Genomic DNA, 18,433 nt, shown 5'->3' with positions numbered 1-18,433 from the left:
AAAAAAGAAAAAAAAGATACACATTAATATTAAAAGGGTTACTATGGTGGAGCCAACTTACACGCCCATTACCTAGCACAAGGCTATGACTTTATTTCAAGAAATGTCCGTTATACGACATCGTTGGCGATAGTCCCGCTGTCCATCAATTCACCCTACGGATGTGCTGCTTGATTCCTTTGGCTCAGGTCGCCCTCTTCCCTCCCCCACCTTGACCCTGACTACCACCGTTTTAGTCTCTGTCTCTACATATTAAATTTGTCTTTACTCTTCAGATCATACCACTGAGACACACAGTGTGTGTGTGTGTGTGTGTGTGTGTGTGTATTCTTGTATATTACTTTAAGAAATATTAGTTTTTTACTTTATGTGCTTTAAGATATTCTAGACTCATTTGTATTGTAGAAAGGGGTAGGGTCCCCTCATTGTTTTAATGCTATGTAATATTCCATTGTAAACGTGGATCCAATTTTTATTCATTTGCCCATTGATGGTTATTTATATTATTCCCGCGTCTTTCCTACTATAAACAGGGTGCGATGAATCTGAGAGCCAAGTGCCTTTATGACGTGATGAGTGAATTTCCTTCCCTTTAGGTGTATGTCAGGGAAAGGATTTTAAAATTATGTCGGGCTGTCATATAAAAATAATAAGTGGCATTAATTAAGAGCTAACTAAGCCCCACGTATCACATTGAGGTACACATATTGCCATCCTTTTATAAACTCGCTGGGACTGGAGAGATGGCTCTGTCATTACAAGGGCTTGCTGCTCTTCCAGAGGACCTATGCTCAGTTCCCAGCACCCACATGTGGCTCACCCGCCTTTAACTCTAGTTCCATAGGATCTGACACCGTCTTCTGACCTTCACAGGCTCTGGCGCAACCTTGGTGCACAGACACAGACACTCAGCTATACACAAATGCACATAAAATCAAAAAATAATAAGTACTTTAATTTTCTGATAACTCTAAGTCTACTTACTACATTTCACCACATTCGTTTTAGAAAAGAAGACAGAAGCAGGGAGAATGTGGAAACCTTTTCTATAGTCACAGAGCAAGCATGTGACATGACCCGAGGATGAATCTGAAGTAGCCTGATTCTTCAAACCTACAAACCCTACACCCAATGCTGCTTGACAGTCTACAGTTGTGGAATCATTCTCTGTCAATGCTAAGAAACAGGAGGGTTATCCTCATGACCCATTGTACAACATGGTGGCGACAGTTGGAAGCAACAATTGCATCTTTAAAATCCAAAGAGAGTAGGTAGAGAGTACTTACTACAGAGTGGTTAAACCTACGTGAGGTAATTCAAATGCTAAACAGCTCAACTTAGCCATCCCACAATATGCATATGTAATACATATATATATTAATCACCCTGCATATGATAAACTCATACAATTTTCTGTGTCAGTGGGGAGGGGGAAGGAGAATATGAGAGATATGAGGGACCGGGAAGGTCAAGTGGTATATAAAATAAGATTTATTTTAAGGTAATAGATTAAAACAAACAAAAATTGAAACATTTTTACTAAATATCGTATACATAAAGTTATCAACCTTACATCCAGTGCTCTGTGTCTTGGCTCGTCAACCATCCCCATGGCTGACAGAACCTGAAATGCTTGCACATACACGATGGCGATTACTTGATGAACTGTGTCAGTAGCGCTGACAAAGTCATAGCTGGCTTTGCCCCCCCCCCTTTTTTTTGTTTTTGAAGCCAGTAACCACGCAGCATTGTATTATAAGCCTCACAATTATCTCCCTGGGCCTTCAGAGGGTCAGAAATTCTCCAGCAAGAAAAGCGTTTGCCTCACAATCACAGACAACATTAAGTGGCATTATATCTACACATTTGTGCTGGGCTCCCAACAGCAGGCTCTGAAGCAGCAGGTCTTGAGGACCTGTTTTGATAAGAGTCCTAGAAACCAGGGGAGGGTGGGGAGCAATCAAGGCTGGGGTCCCCCCAGATAGTTTCACCTATTTTTAACCTTCACCTCTTCTGAAACCTGTGGCTTCCCGGATGCAGGGAGGTCATTATCAAAAAGAGGAAAGAAGCAAAAAACAAAAACAAAAAACACGCTAGGTTCTACCAATAGAGTGCTGATCAAATAAAGAACTATGTCATCAGTCATTGGTTAGCCATGCAAATGTCTGTAAGGGCATAATCAAAACAAGACCCGACCTTTCTAGCTTACCCTGGAAAGTACCCATGGTGCACTGAGAGAAACAAGCATAGAGAGAAGAAGGATACTATTCTACATCTGGATGTGTTCATCTGGGCATAAAATCCTTCTTTAGTTAGGACACGAGACGCTAAAAACTGAAAAGACAGTGACAGGCTTGGCACTTACATTATAAATGGCGACTTTGGATGTCGATGATGGGGATGGAACCCTGGACTTAAAGCATGCTAGGCACATATCGTACTACTTAGCTGCTGAGGAGCTGAGTCCTCGGCCTCTGTGGCAACGTCATTAATAAGAATGGGAATTTGCTCTAGAGAAAATGTGGTACATCTACACAATGGAGTACTATTCAGCAGAAAAAATAATGGAATCATGAGATTCGCAGGCAAATGGATGACACTAGAAGAAACCATCCTGAGTGAGGTAACCCAGTCACAAAAAGAGAAACATGGCATGTACTCTCTCATATATGGATTTTAGACATAGATCTGGGGAGTGCCAGCCTACACTCCTATGGCCAGAGAGTCTGGGAAACAGAAACTTCATTTAGTGGCTGATCGAAGAAGAGGCAGACTCCCTTGGTTAAGTACTGAGCTGAACTCAAGAAAGCCAGTAACAGAGAGGGAGGACTGATGATCAAAGGGATTAAGACTGGGCTGGTTTAACCCCCAGAAACAGCTGACCAGACAAAGGTTAACTCTTGAATCCCAGGCATCAGCCTGGGAATCCGGCATGGGACTGATCAAGACCCCCTGAATGTGGGTGTCAGTGAGGAGGCCTAGGGAATCTATTGAGCCTTGGGCAGCAGATCAGTACCCATCCCAAGTATACACATGGACTTTGGACTCCCATAGAACAATGTGAGGTGCACTCTCACCCTGAACTCTTAGGGAAGGGTCTAGGCCCTGCCCTATATGAAATGACAGACTATGGACACCCCCATGGAGGGCCTCACCCTCCCTGGGGGAATGAGGGGATAACGGGGGGGGTGGGGGGAGGGCATGGGAGGAGGGGAGGGAATGGGAGAGGGACATGGAACTGACTTGTGAAGCAACCTCGTTTCTTATCTAAATTTAAACTGGAAAATAAAATATAAAAAAAAAGAATGGGAATTTGCTAATCAAAATTAGTTCAGTTCGCCCAAACATCTACCCCACCTATGAGCTCCTAGAGCACAGGAAGAGGCTGGTCCTGCAGAACCAAAGCAGCAGGACCTCCATGACTCAGGGCGACAGCAGGATGTCTGAGAAGAGTCTCTGTGAGGGTCCAGCAGTGATGATATAGCAGAAGCCAGATGCCTCCAACCAGACCGATAGCCCACTGCAAAGAACACTTATAAGTAAAACCTTTTGCACAAAAGAATATGCTGTGTGACGCACTGTGATATATATATACTGCAGCTTCCACAGAGAGATGGTTTGCTTTTGATTTTTTTTAATTTGATTTTTGGGAGAAGTTAAAAGAGCAGTGGGCAGATAAGGAAGGACTGGGAAATGAGTGAGATTGGGGTGCATGGTGGGGAATTCACAAAGAATCCAGTTTTTTAATTATGGGGGAAAAACAAATGAAACAAACATAGCTCAGGAAATGTAAGAGAGAGAAGCATCTGTATCTCATACTCATGGTAAACCCAAGACTGGAAATAAACAGAGAAACAACATCAGTGGATGTGTTGGAATTAGATTTGAAATTCAATCCACTGTTGTTTTGTTTTGTTGAGGCAAGATTTCTCTGTGTAGCCTTGGCTGGCCTGAAACTAATTCTGTAGACCAGGATGGCATCTAACTCACAGAAATCTGCCTGCCTCTGCCTCCCGAATGCTGGAATTAAATCAGTGCACCACCACTGACCTGCCAGTCCACTTTGAAGGCTAATTTTAGAAGCTAAGTTCATAAATCACCAGCTGGCAATATCCCAAATTACCCTTGGAGAAAGAGACTTGACTGGGGTAGCCAGGCCTCGTGAACAAGGTGAGTTCACACAAGCAGATTTATAAGAGGGACACTGTAAAATCCAAAACAGCAAATTGCATTGATTTATTGATTTATATATTTCATCTATCACATCAGCAAAGAAATGAAGATCTTGCTTTGTTTGTTTTTTTTTAAGTACACTTAGTGGACTGGGGAGATGGCTCGTAGCAATAAGGAAAACCTGGGTAAGATCCCCTAAAGTCCCATAAGAAAGTGGATCACCAAAGCAGACTCCTGTAACCCCAGTAACTGAACTAAGAGATTAGTGGGGCCTTAGTGCTTAATATCTAGCTGAATTGGTGAGCTCCACGCTCAGTGAGAGCCCTTGTCTCACAAAGTAAGTCGGCAGTAATTGCAGACACATGGTGTCAACTTCTGGCCACATGAATATGAACACCCATGCATATGCACCTAAACATACATGTGCACACACTCACAAACGTGCACGCATACACACACACACACACACACACACACACAGAGTCAATGATGGCTTCTGGAGCATCATACATTGCTAAAACTTGTTCTAAAACTACACAGAAATAGTCTTCCCATGTCTCCCGCAATTCCAAAAGTATACGTGATTTGGCGTAGACATTCCACCTCGAGGAGCGTATCTTGGAGGTAGACTAACAGATGTGCAGGATACTCACTAAAGCGCTATTTGTGTATCACACTGTCGGAGACAGCATCAACAGGAGACTGGGTAAGTACTTCGTGTTACACCCGTTCAACGAACCATTGTTCAGCTGAAAAATAAACGAGGGAGCTCTTCATGAAAGGATACAAATCAGTCTGCATTTCCAAGTCAACAGTTGCAAGCTCAAAGCACTTCTCAGACTTTTGTTGATGACAGCATGTCCTAAAAGCACAGAACATTCTCCTGAACATTCCACAAGCAACTTCCAGGGGGCTACGAAGGAAACAGTTTGCGCTCTGAAGCAAGTACTTCCACGAGGGGGTGCTATAGCTTCCACCAAGAACAGAACCCACGTTTCCGTCAGAAGGTGGTAATGCAGAACGTCTTTCTGTGTACGTCCCAGTGAGTCCCGCACGGAAACACAGTGGGTCAACATGTCCTTACGGGGGTTGACTTGGGCCCGGAGAGTGAAGACTGTACCAGGTAAATGCTTTCTACCACCCCGGTTCGTGCCTGAATTAACGTGGACGCTTCGCGTTTGCTGTAACCCCAGGGTTCTGAGCCCTGGTTTCCCAGTCGCTGCCCTCACAGGTCAGGGCTCCGGGAGGCGGGGTGGGACCCTGTACCGAGGAGGAGCGGCTGGAGTGCTCCTGGAAATGTAAGCAGTGGAAACACAACCCCCACATGCACCCACACTTTCCACCCGGCACAGCCCCGGGACCTCTAATAAAGCCGTTCCTTGCCATCCCAGCCCACACCGATCATACTTCCCGCAGATGTTCTGCGGCTTTTAAAGTTTTTGCCCTGCTTGGGCTTATCAGGGGTTGCTTTAGACTGTTTCGACACTTCCGTTTAAATGTTCCAAGTTCTTTTAAGGCAAGGACCCTGTGATAATGATCTATTGTGTATCCTACAGCAATAAGCATCCTAGCACCAAGTTATGCGTAGTAATGGGACCGGCAATGCCCACAGTCAGAAATATATGTTCCTTTATCTGCAGGAGTTGTGGAAACCGGAAGAGAATAGCCCCAGTTGGTCACTTTCTAAACCTAGAAATATCATCTTAAAGATCATACCTTCTTTGGACTGTTTGATCATCTCTAGACAACCAGAACTGAACTTGCCTTAACTCTGTGGTTATTTAATTTGCCTTTTAATAGTTGGTTTCCATCAGCATCTTTGGAATTCTCTCTCTCTGAGAGAGCCACCAAGGCAAGAGTAATTATATCGTAAGGGAGAATGTTTCTCCTGAAGAAAATGGCATCATCCTTTCTGGTCTTCAGTCTCGGGCTCTTCTCTCATTCCTCTGTGCTGTGACAATCGTCACCATTGACACAGATGCCTGTGACAGTCCTCTTTCCACATATTTACTCTCACAGGAGAGAGCAAGGAGCAAAGAGGCCTGAGGGCACAGGGTATTCTGGGCCCAGTCTCAGGAGCAGTAGAAGAACCTAGTGTGTTTTGGAAAGAGTGGAGGAGCAGGAATTACGGTGCAAAAGAGGTCTTTTGTACTAGGTGCAATCCCTGGGGGCTGTGACAGAGAAGGAGGACCCTCCAGGCGTAGACACCAGGCACTAGGGATAAGGGATAGGCTAGCAATTTTGCTTTGGTAGAAAGGCCAGGCAGGGTTAGAGCAGTAGGAACAGAAACCAAGATTGTTTCCATTTGCGAAATAAATAGCATCTAATTAACAGCCTGTGTTCTATGTTATATACACCACAAAAAGAGGGAACAGAAAGGGAGCCCAACTTATTCAAAAGACAGGCTTCTAGCTTATCCCAAGTAGGAGGAAAAGAGATATGTGTATAAAAATAGCCTTTGGCTTTATACTTCCACAATAAAAACTGCTGGGGCCCTCCCCTTCCCCTTCTACCAATTTAAGTTACTATCAACATCTCCATATGTATGTCCTCCTACACAATAGAATATGACTCATAAACATGTATGCAAAGCTACATATACATATGATAAAATTATGAAGAGATAAGAAAATAGGGAAAATAAGAATAGAAACTGTGAGTTCACAACACATGTGATGGTCCCCAGGGGAGATCAATTCCAGGAGCCTCTGGATGCCAAATTCCTCATAGACTAAAATCCTTTATATAAAACAGCACTACTTTAGTTAATTACATACAACCTGAAGACATCCTTTCGTGTACTTTAAATCATCTTCGGATTACCTGTGATGTTAAATGAAACGCAAATGCATTATAATTCGTAAAATGCAAATTATCAAGGAGGTATAGTCTGTTTTTTAAGATAGGGTCTCACTGTGTAGATAAGGCTGACGTTGAACTCACAGATATTTGCCCACTTGTACCTCCTGAGTACTGGGATTAAAAGTGTGTGCCACCCCTCCTATCTTGCAAATACTTATTACACTATGTCTTTCTGGAAATGTCAGGCAAAGCAATCTCTGTTTCTTCATTACAGACAAATAAACCTGAAGATGCAGAGGGTTGGCTATTCTTGCAACACATCTCTGGAAGGTAATTACAACTTTCCTACTGAATTCTGTTTTCCTATTCAGACTCAAAATGAGTGTCGTGGATTTCCTAGTACTAGTCTTGCTGTTTCTTTAGTACCTCCCCTAATTTGTCGTCAAGATACAATCTTTACAACCCTCTGTCTTGGAAAAATAGAAACACTATCTCAAGGCTAGATGTCAGTCAAGATTCATCATGTTTTCCCCCTCAACATCACTAATTCCCAGGACTCACTTCTGGTCAGGATTTCTGTAGTCTTCAGCCTTGAACGTGGTTAGACGTGGACTTTCTCTCAGAGATTCGAGGCTAAGTACTGTTGTCTTTATTGAATATCCTTACCATGTGTGCTCTAAGTGTTACGAGAAGTTCCCCTGATTCGGGAGTGAGAACTGTACTTCTCTGTGGGTATAAGGATAAATATTTAGAATGCAGATAGGGATTATGCTGCTTTAGTTAGACAGAGGTTATAAATCCTCCTTGAAGACACAAACCTGAGAAGCCTTGGGTAGCTGGTTAGGCTTCCAGGGCCAGGCATGATTTCACTCTTGTTGAGTGGGTCTTAAGACCCAGTTAGAGAGTTGTTGGTTACACCCTTGAATTATCATGGCATGCTGTCATTGTGGCTTTTGGGCACTATATCTAGGTAGGACCGTTGGTTGCTTCCTTCCTTTGGAAGCTTGTATGAGGTCTCTGATACCATGAAAACTCTAGGAGGAGGCATTTAGATCAGTTCCAGTTCTGGTACTCTGGGCCCTAGATCTGAAATGTGTGGTGCCTTCAGTATTAGTAGCTTACTTTACACCCGTGGGGGGGGGGTAGGAGGGATATTAAGGGCAATAAAGATGACCTGCAATATTTGAGGAGTCTCTTGGACATCCCAGACCAACAACTCAAAAGAGAGATTTTTGTTAGCCAGTGTCTTACGGTTTCTATTGCTGTGAAGAGATACCATGACCATGTCCTCTTATTTTCTTTCCTTTCCTTTTTTTGTCTTTTTTTATGGCATAGGGTTTCTATGTATATGCCTGGCTGTCCTGGAACTCACTCTGTAGACCAGGCTGTTCTCGAGCTCAGAGTTTTCTGTGCCTCTGCCTCCTGAGTGATGGGATTAAAGACATGCATCACCACTACCAAGCTGACCCTACCAACTCTTATAAAGGAAAACATTTAACTGGGGCTGGCTGACAGTTTCAGAGGTTTAGTCCATTATGATCATGGCGGGAAGCAGGGCAACACATAGGCAGATATGGTGTTAGAGAAGAAGCTAAGGGTTCTACATTTTGATCTGCAGGCAGAAGGAGACTACATGTCACACTGGGCACAGCTTGAGCATATGAGACCTCAAAGCCCATCCTCACAGTGACACACTTCCTCCAACAAGGCCACATCTCCTAATAGTGCCACCCCCTAAGGGCCAGGCACATAAACACAGGAGTCTATGGGGTCCATACCTATTCAAACCAACACACATAGTCTATGGCTCATGGAGGAACACTGTCAGCTGAGATGAGAAAATTTTACTAAACCGTGTGTATGCCATTTTACATAAATATATATATATATACACTAACTTACATGATTTCTAGGCATTTTAGGTAAACAGTTAACAGCATAATTCCTTAGGACTTTTTCAAGCCCATTTACTGTTATTACTATCCTCCCTCTTTCTTCTGTATTGATTTCTCTTCCCCCTCCTTAATAAGGCATCGCTCCGTTGGTCATATATCTTTTGTCATTGTTATTTTTGTTTTGTTTTGTTTTGTTTGTTTTTTGAGACAGGGTTTCTCTGTGTATCTTTGGACCCTGTCCTGGAACTCACTCTGTAGACCAGGCTGGCCTGAACTCACAGAGATCCACCTGCCTCTGCCTCCTAAATGCTGGGATTAAAGGTGTGTGCCACCACTGCCCGGCTGATCACACGTCTTAGTCATAAGGAAATTTAAGGAAATCAGAAAAGGTTTCAGAGATGAAATACACATAACTTCATCCTGCAAAATAACAAGGAACCAGGCAAACAGAAAAAGGCAGGGAGGACGGTTCTGGGAGCAGCATTAGTGCCTCAGAAGATCAAGGAATGTAACTGTTGCGTGGTGCTCATGGTTTTGCAAGCAGGTAGCCAGAGCAGAGAGCATGTAGAGTCAGAGAAAAGACAGCCTCACAGGAAGACTGGGAAGGAAGGCAGGACCTAAGCCGGGAAAGCTTTTACCTTGTAGTCAGAACGGTTGCTCTTAAGTCGATGATTACGTATTCACGTCCTAGCATTCCTTCCTGTGCCGTTTCTGTGTTTGTCTAGAGTTACAAAGAATATCCACGTCTGCACCCAGCCTCACTCCAGGCCTAAGTGTAGCTAGGACTTCCAATTCTCCTGTTCCTCTCAGTGCTTCAAAGCTGGCTCAGCGACAGATAACAAAGGTTTGCTCCACTGTTGGGAGAAAGCGAAGCTCCTGAGGACAAGCAATCCCTCAGGTACTTCAGGAAGCAGCAGAGCTGGGAGGACATGAGTCAGGCTTTCAGAGTCAACACTACTCTAGCAGCTAGGCACCCTCAGACACACGCACGCACGCGTGTGTTTGAGCCAGAGGTGTGTCATGGGAGGAGTCAGCTGCCAACAGCAAAATCTATGCTCAAGAGAAGTTTTAGAGGAACTCAGGCAGAGGTGCCAGCTAAGGCCGGATGAGGTACCCTGGGGAACTAAATACACCCAAGAAGACCATTATGTAAAGGAGCAGACTGCCTCCTTGGTCTTTGTTTTCCTGTAACTGTTGGAAATGTTCATGAAGCTCTTGTGTATATAAAAGTATCAAAGGAGGCTACTCGTCTTTGTGTTGTAATATTTTACGTATCCTAATATATACTATTTGTCATAGCTGTTATTCATTCAACAAGCATTCACTGGCTCACTTGCTACGTGATTCTTTTCCAACACTATGAATATGAAAATACAGGATAGAATCCCTGTACTTAAGATCCTTAATCAGTGCGGCAGTATAGGAGCTGGGGCCTAAGAGATGTTTGACTCATGAAGACACAGGCTTCTGCACAGATTAATGCCTTTCTTGCTTTTCACAAAGGCTCTAACTTGTGTTCTTCCTCTTCTCAACCCCTACCAAAACAGCATAAGGCTCTTTGTTGGTGCTGGCACCTGGAGGTGCCTCCATGTCTGGAAGCCAAATTAAACCTCCTTTTTCAACGTGAAAAATAAATGACCCAGAGACTGATATTGGGGTTCAAGCTGAAGATTGGGAAAGCAAAGCAGTCAGTCACTAGCTCTTGCCTCTAGCTCAGGCTGAAAGGGCTGATCCACGCATGAGCTCTTCACCACGCCTCAAACTGCTGCCTCTCTCAGTGTGTCTGGAGAACCAATGCCTCTACTGGATCCTGATACTGATTTATTTACAAACCTCTCAGGAGCCCTGGGATTAAAGGTGTGAACTATAATTCTCTTTTAGACTGATTCAACCTTGTGTAGATCTGGGTGGTCTTGGACTCACATGTTTTTCTCTTAATCCTGAGTCCTAGGATTAAAGGTATGTACAACCAGCTCCTAGCTTCTGGCTACTGGGATTAAAGGTGTGAGCCACTACTGCCTGAACTATATAACTTGAGGCTGACTTTGCTTTTCTGAATCCTCAGTCAAGCCTTGATAAATTATAAATAATAAATCACTACATCCTTCCTTAACAAAGAACTCAGCAGTAGGAAACAGACCAAGACATATGTGCATCTTTCACAGGGCACATTTCAAGACCCACAAGCCTCCAGAGACCAGGATAGTATGGGCATTAATGTATTTACCATCCTAGCAATATCACAGGAAGACACTATCAGTTGGAGCTCTGTTTGCAAACTCACTCAGAGGTAAATATCTTTACACCTCCTCTAAACTCTCATGGTGCTCTGCACAAACCTCTGCCACAAAAATGCATTGTTGTCCCCTTTAGTATTTGAGGGGGATGGATTCCAGGATTGCTCATGGTAACCAACATCTGCAGATGCTCAAGAATCTTATATAAAACAGTGTTGATTTTGCATACAATCTATGCATACCCTTCAAAACACTCGAGACCATCTCAAGATCACCTCTACTACCTAGCACTATGTAAGCATTAGGCAAATAACTATCACATTTCATTGTTCAGAAAATATTGATGAGAAAAAATTTGTTTATGTTCAGTATAAATGGAACCCCTGGACATAAAGATCTAAGTGTACATATTGCACCATTGTTCAGATGTTTCTATTAGACATCAGGGCCAGTGGACTGGTTATCTCCCAGGGTCAGTAGAGGTAGTAAGACCTTGCTTATTGTTAAGATAAAAACACCTTCTTCTTTCTCCCTTCTGTCTTTCCCAACAGTACCTCCTATAGACACCTACAATAAAAAAAATCAATTGCTGAATTTTTCAGTCGGTTCTTTAAAATGAGAGGTACACTTAAGAATCTGAACAAATAACTGTTGGACTTTTGACACCATGTTAGACTTTTTAATCTCTCCAAAAAGCAGACTACAAGAACGCACAAGTTAGCTGGACAGCGGTGGTGCACACCTATAATCCCAGTAGAGACAGAAGCAGGTGAATCTCTGAGTTCAAGGCCAGCCTTGTCTACAAGTGAGTTCTAGGATAGCCAGGGCTATGCAGAAAAAGAACCCATCTTGGAAAATGAACCAATAAAAACCACCACCCAACCAATCAAACAAACAAACAAACCCAAAAATATCTTAAAAGAAAGACTCCAGATGCCCTATGTCTGAACTAATACAGCATGGTTTAATCCAGCTCTAAAGGGTAGGAAGAGAGCCCAGCCATGGAACTTCCAATTCCATGTAACTCAACTCCCTATACTAGACCTATCACTCCAAGACACAGCATCCCAGGAGAAACCCTAAATAAAACATCACAAATGGCGTCATAACATCAAAACTCACTTCACACATGCAAGTCAGTGGTGCATGACAGCAAGTGATCACACTTATGATCAAGTTTTTGAAGGATGGTATTGTGTCTCCGTGTCCCCACTCAGTCACAACACACACGCCACACATCATTAGTCTGATTTTGATATCATTAAAACCTCACCCCTAGTGGCTCAGCATAAGAAAGCCTCTCTTAGTCTGGGGAGATGTCTCAGTGTTTAAGTGTGCTCACTGCTTTTGTAGGGGACCCAGGTTTAACTTTCAGCGCACACACAGCCAGGCGCTGGTGGCACACGCCTTTAATCCCAGCACTTGGGAGGTAGAGGTAGGCGCATCTCTGTGAGTTCGAGGCCAGCCTGGTCTACAGAGCGAGTTTCAGGACAGCCTCCAAAAAAATACAGAGAAAACCCTGTCTGGAAAAACAAACAAAACAAAACAAAAAGAACTTTCAGCACACACGTGTAGCGATTTCCGGCTACAACACTTCTCCAGGATTCCGGTGAGGGCATGAGGATTGAGATGAAGACAAAAGACAGCGGCTCATTCCTGCAAGGAGAATGGCATTTATTGTATCAAGAGGGGAGCATTTTATACCAGTCAGCAGGCACGGTGGAAAACTATCAAGGTCAGAAGCTCATGTTCCCAGGGCCCTCCAGCAATAAGGATGGGCAGATAACAGGAACTTGCATTCAGGCCTAATTGGAAGGAGGGGAATAGGATATGCTTGCTCCTAATCACAAGTTGGTCAGCAGTCCCTATGGGAGAAGGGTCCAACACACACATCAGACATCTCACAAACACATATAACTCTGGCCTCCACAGGTATCTGTATGCACGTGGTACACATAAACCCATGCAGGCATACACACATACACATACTTTTTAAAAAATTTATCCTTTTTTAAATTCTCTTTTCCCTGATTCTCCTAACAGTCTTAAGACAGATGATGCAATTCACCATATTTTCTCCCTCCTTCTCTATATACTTAAATTCCATGAATTCCAAGCTTTTTTAAAAAAAATATTATGTGTACAGTGTGCTGCCTACATGTATGTCTGCATTGTCAGAGAGGACACCCAGATCTCATTACAGATGGTTGTGAGCCACCATGTGGTTGCTGGGAATTGAACTCAGGACCTCTGGAAGAGCAAAGTCAGCGCTCTTAACCTCTGAGTCCTGAATCCCTAGCTTTAAGCCTTTAAAAAATATTCATGGACCCCCATTAAAGTGATTCTGGTACAGGCATCTTGTGAACTATACTTTGATGCACTCTGCACACCTAGTTGTTATGGATATTATTACTAATTCACAAATTAATATGATTCCAGTGTGTATGTGAGGTTGTGGTTGGTGATCTATTTAGCTTTCTAATATATAAAATAACTGACTTCTACCTGCATAGCTGACTTGGAATCACTAAGAATGGCCGGATGTTAAAACATTTGAGATAATATGCACATGCGTTTCTTGGAAAACATTCTATTTTCTTCAGTAATTTCCCATAGTGCTGCCCATTTTGACCAATAATGAATAAAGCAACAGGCAGTGTCTACATACATCAGGCATACTGAAGCTCTGGCTCTGTGACACAAATGTTAAGTGTAGCTGAGCACCGGGGAAGGCATGTTAATCTATCATTGTGATCAGTGGCTTCTAAATCCTAAACCAAAGTACCAGCCCATGTAATGAAAATGCAAGGCAGTCAGCAGATGTGTTCATCTTCGTCTAAGTAGAACATAATCATGAAGGTAGTCACTCCAAAAGGACTCTAGCATTCTGGCCATGTCTAGGCACATCCTGAAGATGGCATCTCCCACAGGCAGAAAGAGCTAATACTCCAGAGAGAAATGGTTTTTATTATGTTCTAGTAAATATATGCAGTACCAGCTTCCACGGTACTATTTCCATACATACATGCCATCATGTTCTGTTCTTTTTCTGTCCCCCTTCACCTCTGCCCTCCCTAATCCCTGGGCTCTCTGGCCGATCCTCCCTTCTCCACCAAAACTGCCCTCTCTTCTCCTTTCAAGCTACACCTGTTCCATTGATGGGGAGTGCTCTTCTGTGTACATGTTTCTCTTATTGGTTGATGAATAAAACACTGATGATTGATTGGCTGATTGGCCAGACAGGAAGTGAATCAGGATATGAGCAGGGACAAACAGGAAATCCCTCTTTCTCTCTGGGGAGATGCTGAGCAGTCAACATGTGGTGGGCAAAGGAACTTCAGGTCCCATATTTCCCCGGGTAAGATAAGACCTCATGGAAACACATAGATTAATAGTTGTGCGTTAATAAGACAGAGCCAGCCAGTAAGAAACCCGAGACAGCAGCCAACAGCTTTATAACTAATACAGCACCTGTGTGTTTCTTTGGGGCTGAGAAGGGCAGAGGGACCTGCTGGGCCAGAAAGTTCATATTCCGTTCCATTACCCGTTTGACCCCTTCCTTTCTTGAGATGATCAGTGGTTAAGGGTACCAACTGCTGTTCCAGAGAACCCAGGTTCAATTCCTAGCACCTACATCACAGCTAACAGGCGTCTGTAACTCCCAAGATCTGATACTCTCACACAGACATATATGCAGGCAAAATACCAATGCACATAAAATAAAGATAAATTATTATTATTATTATTGTTATTTGGTTTTTCAAGACAGGGTTTCTCTGTGGCTTTGGAGGCTGTCCTGCAACTAGCTCTTGTAGACCAGGCTGGTCTCGAACTCACAGAGATCCACCTGCCTCTGCCTCCTGAGTGTTGGGATTAAATGTGTGCACCGCCAACACCCAGCGATAAATTATTATGTTTTTAAAAGACCTCTTCCCTCTACATACACAAATTTAAATCTGTATTCTGCATATGAGAGAAAATATGTAGTAGTCTTTGTCTTTCTGAGTCTGGCTTATCTTGTTTAACATGTTTCATCCATTTTCCTTCAAATGCCATCCTTTCATTTTTCTTTATTACTGAATAAAATTCTAGTGTGTATTTATACATTTTCTCTATCCAGTCATTCTTTTTTTAAGTTTTGAAAAAAAATTCACATGTAGGTCTAAGGAACACTTGCATGCCTAGAACATTTGGAGGCTAGAAGGCCCTGAATCCCCTGGAACTGGACTTCTATAATTAAACCCAGGCCCTCTGGAAGAGCCTCCAGCGCTCCTAAAGACAGCCATCTCTCTCCAGTGTCTATCCATGGATTTCTTGATGGACATGTAGGCTAGCTCTATTTTTTAGCGATTGTGACTGGTGCGGCAGAAAACATGGGTATGTAAATACCTCTGTGGTGTATTGCCTTTCAGACCTGCAGGCGTGTGTTTGGAAGTACAGCTGGGCTGTTTTATAAGAAGCCTCCATGCTGATATCCGGAGCAGCTGTCCCAACAAGTATGACAGTTCCACTTTTCCTATATCCTTGCCCAGCGTTGCTGTTGTCCCTTTTCTTGATGACTGTCCCTGGAGTCACATGGCATCTCAAAGCAGTTTTCACTAGCATTTTTCCCTGAGGGTAAAGGATGTCCAATACTTTTTCAAATATTTGTCAGCTACTTGTAATCCTTCCTCTGAGAATGTCCCGTTTAGCTAAACCCATTTACTAATTGGATGATTTGGTATTTAGGGTTTAATCTTTACAGTTCTTTACATATTCTAGATATTAATTCCTTGCCTGACATATAGTTGGCCATGAATCTTTCCGATTCTATAGCTCTCTTTTGATTTGGTGGTTGTTTCCTTTTTGGTGTTAAGTTTTTTTCTCGTAATCCCATTTGTAAATTCTCAGGATGATTTCCCAAGTTATCAGAGTCATTTGCTGGAATCCACTAACTATATCTCCCTTTTCTTCCTCTTTATTTTCTTCTAGAAGATTCTGTTTCAGGTCTACACTGAGGTCTTTAATCAGTGTTGAACTCATTTTTGTATAGGGATGAGATCTACTTTTATTCTTCTGTATGTGGATATCCAGTTTGCCCAGCATCATATGTTGAAGGGGCTCTTTCCCCCCCCCAAAAGTTGTTTCTGACAACTTTTATAAAACATTAACTGGCTATAAGTGTATGGATTTACTCAGAGGTCTTCATTCTACCCGGTCAGCTTGCATGTGAGCGAGCTATTGCATTTTTCCCATAGTCAACGTTCCAGTTCTGAATTTATTGTCTACTTTCAAGAAGAGTCATCCTGACCCTGAATTCCATTTCATCTCCTGCTTGCCCTTCCTCCAGCATTGGCTCAGGGTGTCATCTACTTGACCCGCAGACTGTAACTTGCAGCACATTATCAACCACACCATTCAGTGGGCTTCCCCTGTATCTCCATTTCATTCTCCACTCCCATCTATCCTCCCCTCTCCAACTAGAGTGGCTTTTTTTTTCTTGACTTCTGATCTCATCACATCATGACCTAAGCTTGATGGAATGCGTGGCCACAGGCCTTCCTGGATGTGGTTGCCTGACCACCATTCCCAAACACTCTCCGTTACTTCACCATTCCTCTAGCTAAACCTGCACTATTCACACGTCCCTGATGAGGAGATACTCAGGCTTCCTATTTCCAGTGTTCGTCTGCCTTGGCTGTATCTTCTTTTACAAACAAAGACTCACTCTCTATAACACCTCTGATAAAATGTAATCACCTATGATGTCCCCTCTGCTGCCCATGCAGTGAAGTTTGCCCCCCTCGATGCACTCATAGTCGGCCATCATTGTCTGTTGTCTGTTACTTTGACGTGTTGGGAAGCTCCTTGGAAACAGAGGCCTGGTGCCTGTGGATACTTACAGAACAAAGGATGATGGGAAAAAATGAAGGTGTTAATTAGTGCATATGCCTTGCATAGCACTAAGTTGAGTAAGTGCCAGTGTGGGGAGGTTGAGAAAACAAGTCAAGTGGAAACCAAAATGAGAAAAGAAAAAAAAATACGTTCATCAAATTATTAACAAAATAGCTAAGAACCATAGTGGTCAAGTTAGGATGGATTTAAAGGATGGAAATGAAGAGACCATAGTCACCCAAATTAAGAAAAGAAGTTCGCCGGGCGGTGGTGGCGCACGCCTTTAATCCCAGCACTCGGGAGGCAGAGGCAGGAGGATCTCTGTGAGTTCGAGGCCGGGCTGGACCGACAGCCTCCAAAACAATACAGAGAAACCCTGTCTCATAAAAACCAAAAAAGGAAAAGAAAAGAAGTTCACTCAAACTCCAGTCCAAAGTGTTTAAAGGTAGGGTATACAAGCAGGCAAAAAAGCAGACCCAGGAGTGTGTGAGCAGCACTCCAGGAGCCGGCATAGGATCGGCAGGAATTGGAGTTGCCCAGCTGGGGACAGGGAACACCAGGTGAATGTCTTCAAGACGATGGTAGCTCTAGGGTTAAGGCTAATGCATTCCTACTGCAAAACAATTTATCTTTAATATCTGGAACTACACAAGGAAGTTCTTTGTTCCTCTCCTTGCTCCTAGCTGGATTTCAGAGGCACTTTCTCTGACTGAAGTGACCTCAAACTCCAGAGCCTGTGTTTATTCCTCTGCACCAAATACAGCTCCCATTTAAAAATAACTTTATTCCAAATCCATCTTATCTAGTTGTCACCATAAATTCAATTCCATTTCACATGCATAACTGTCAGGTCCTCTTAGAAATTAGAAAAGGAAAATAACCCATATCCCGCATCTTCCTATATAGCATGCCTTATAGCATGCTTTGCGTAAATGATTTCCCTATATCCCTTCTTGAGTTGCCACAGCAACCCAGTCAGGTGTTACTGTGAATGTCTTGCAGGAAAAAAAAAAAACTTACAAAAACATTGAAGTAAAGCACCAGAAAGTTAACATCCCCGCGTTTTCTTGCTAAGTAAGTGGCAGAGGTAACATTCAAATATTCACGTCTACATCCGACCTAATGAACCTGTATACCATCCTCTTTCCATGGACCATTCCCCCCTTTTATCTAAGAGTTTTAGAGGAAATATGAGCCCAAACAACGTCTCTTTATCTCAGGACAGGATAACAACCCTCACTCCAAAGTCCAGGCACCAAGAAAGGTAAAAGAAAAATGTAAATTAAATAATGGCACTCAGTTTGCAAGGTGAGGAGAGCTAAACAGGCCTTATGTTCAGGGATACTCTGAAGACAGAGGCTCAAGAAAACTCCCTAAGATGTCAATTCAACTTCTCTGCATCCTACTACCAGTGGGAGAGCCAGGCCAACATTCATTCCCCTGCTTAGCTTG

At 43.1% G+C, this 18,433-nt stretch overlaps 2 long non-coding RNA genes across 2 annotated transcripts in view; both read left to right on the top strand.

Annotated features, from left to right (window-relative positions):
- The window catches only part of LOC121137758, a 316,737-nt gene that overhangs the window by 38,756 nt on the left and 259,548 nt on the right, over positions 1-18,433 (top strand). The gene's annotated exons all lie outside the window — the stretch shown is intronic.
- LOC121137761 lies at positions 5,168-10,615 on the top strand. The gene is made up of 3 exons (XR_005875066.1): positions 5,168-5,296; positions 7,250-7,305; positions 10,418-10,615. It is a non-coding gene; the product is annotated as an uncharacterized LOC121137761 (long non-coding RNA).

This window comes from Mesocricetus auratus, unplaced genomic scaffold (genome assembly GCF_017639785.1).
Source record: "Mesocricetus auratus isolate SY011 unplaced genomic scaffold, BCM_Maur_2.0 Super-Scaffold_100694, whole genome shotgun sequence".
NCBI lineage: Eukaryota > Metazoa > Chordata > Mammalia > Rodentia > Cricetidae > Mesocricetus > Mesocricetus auratus.
The sequence above is the reverse complement of the archived record's forward strand: the minus strand, read 5'-3'. Positions and strand labels throughout refer to the sequence as shown.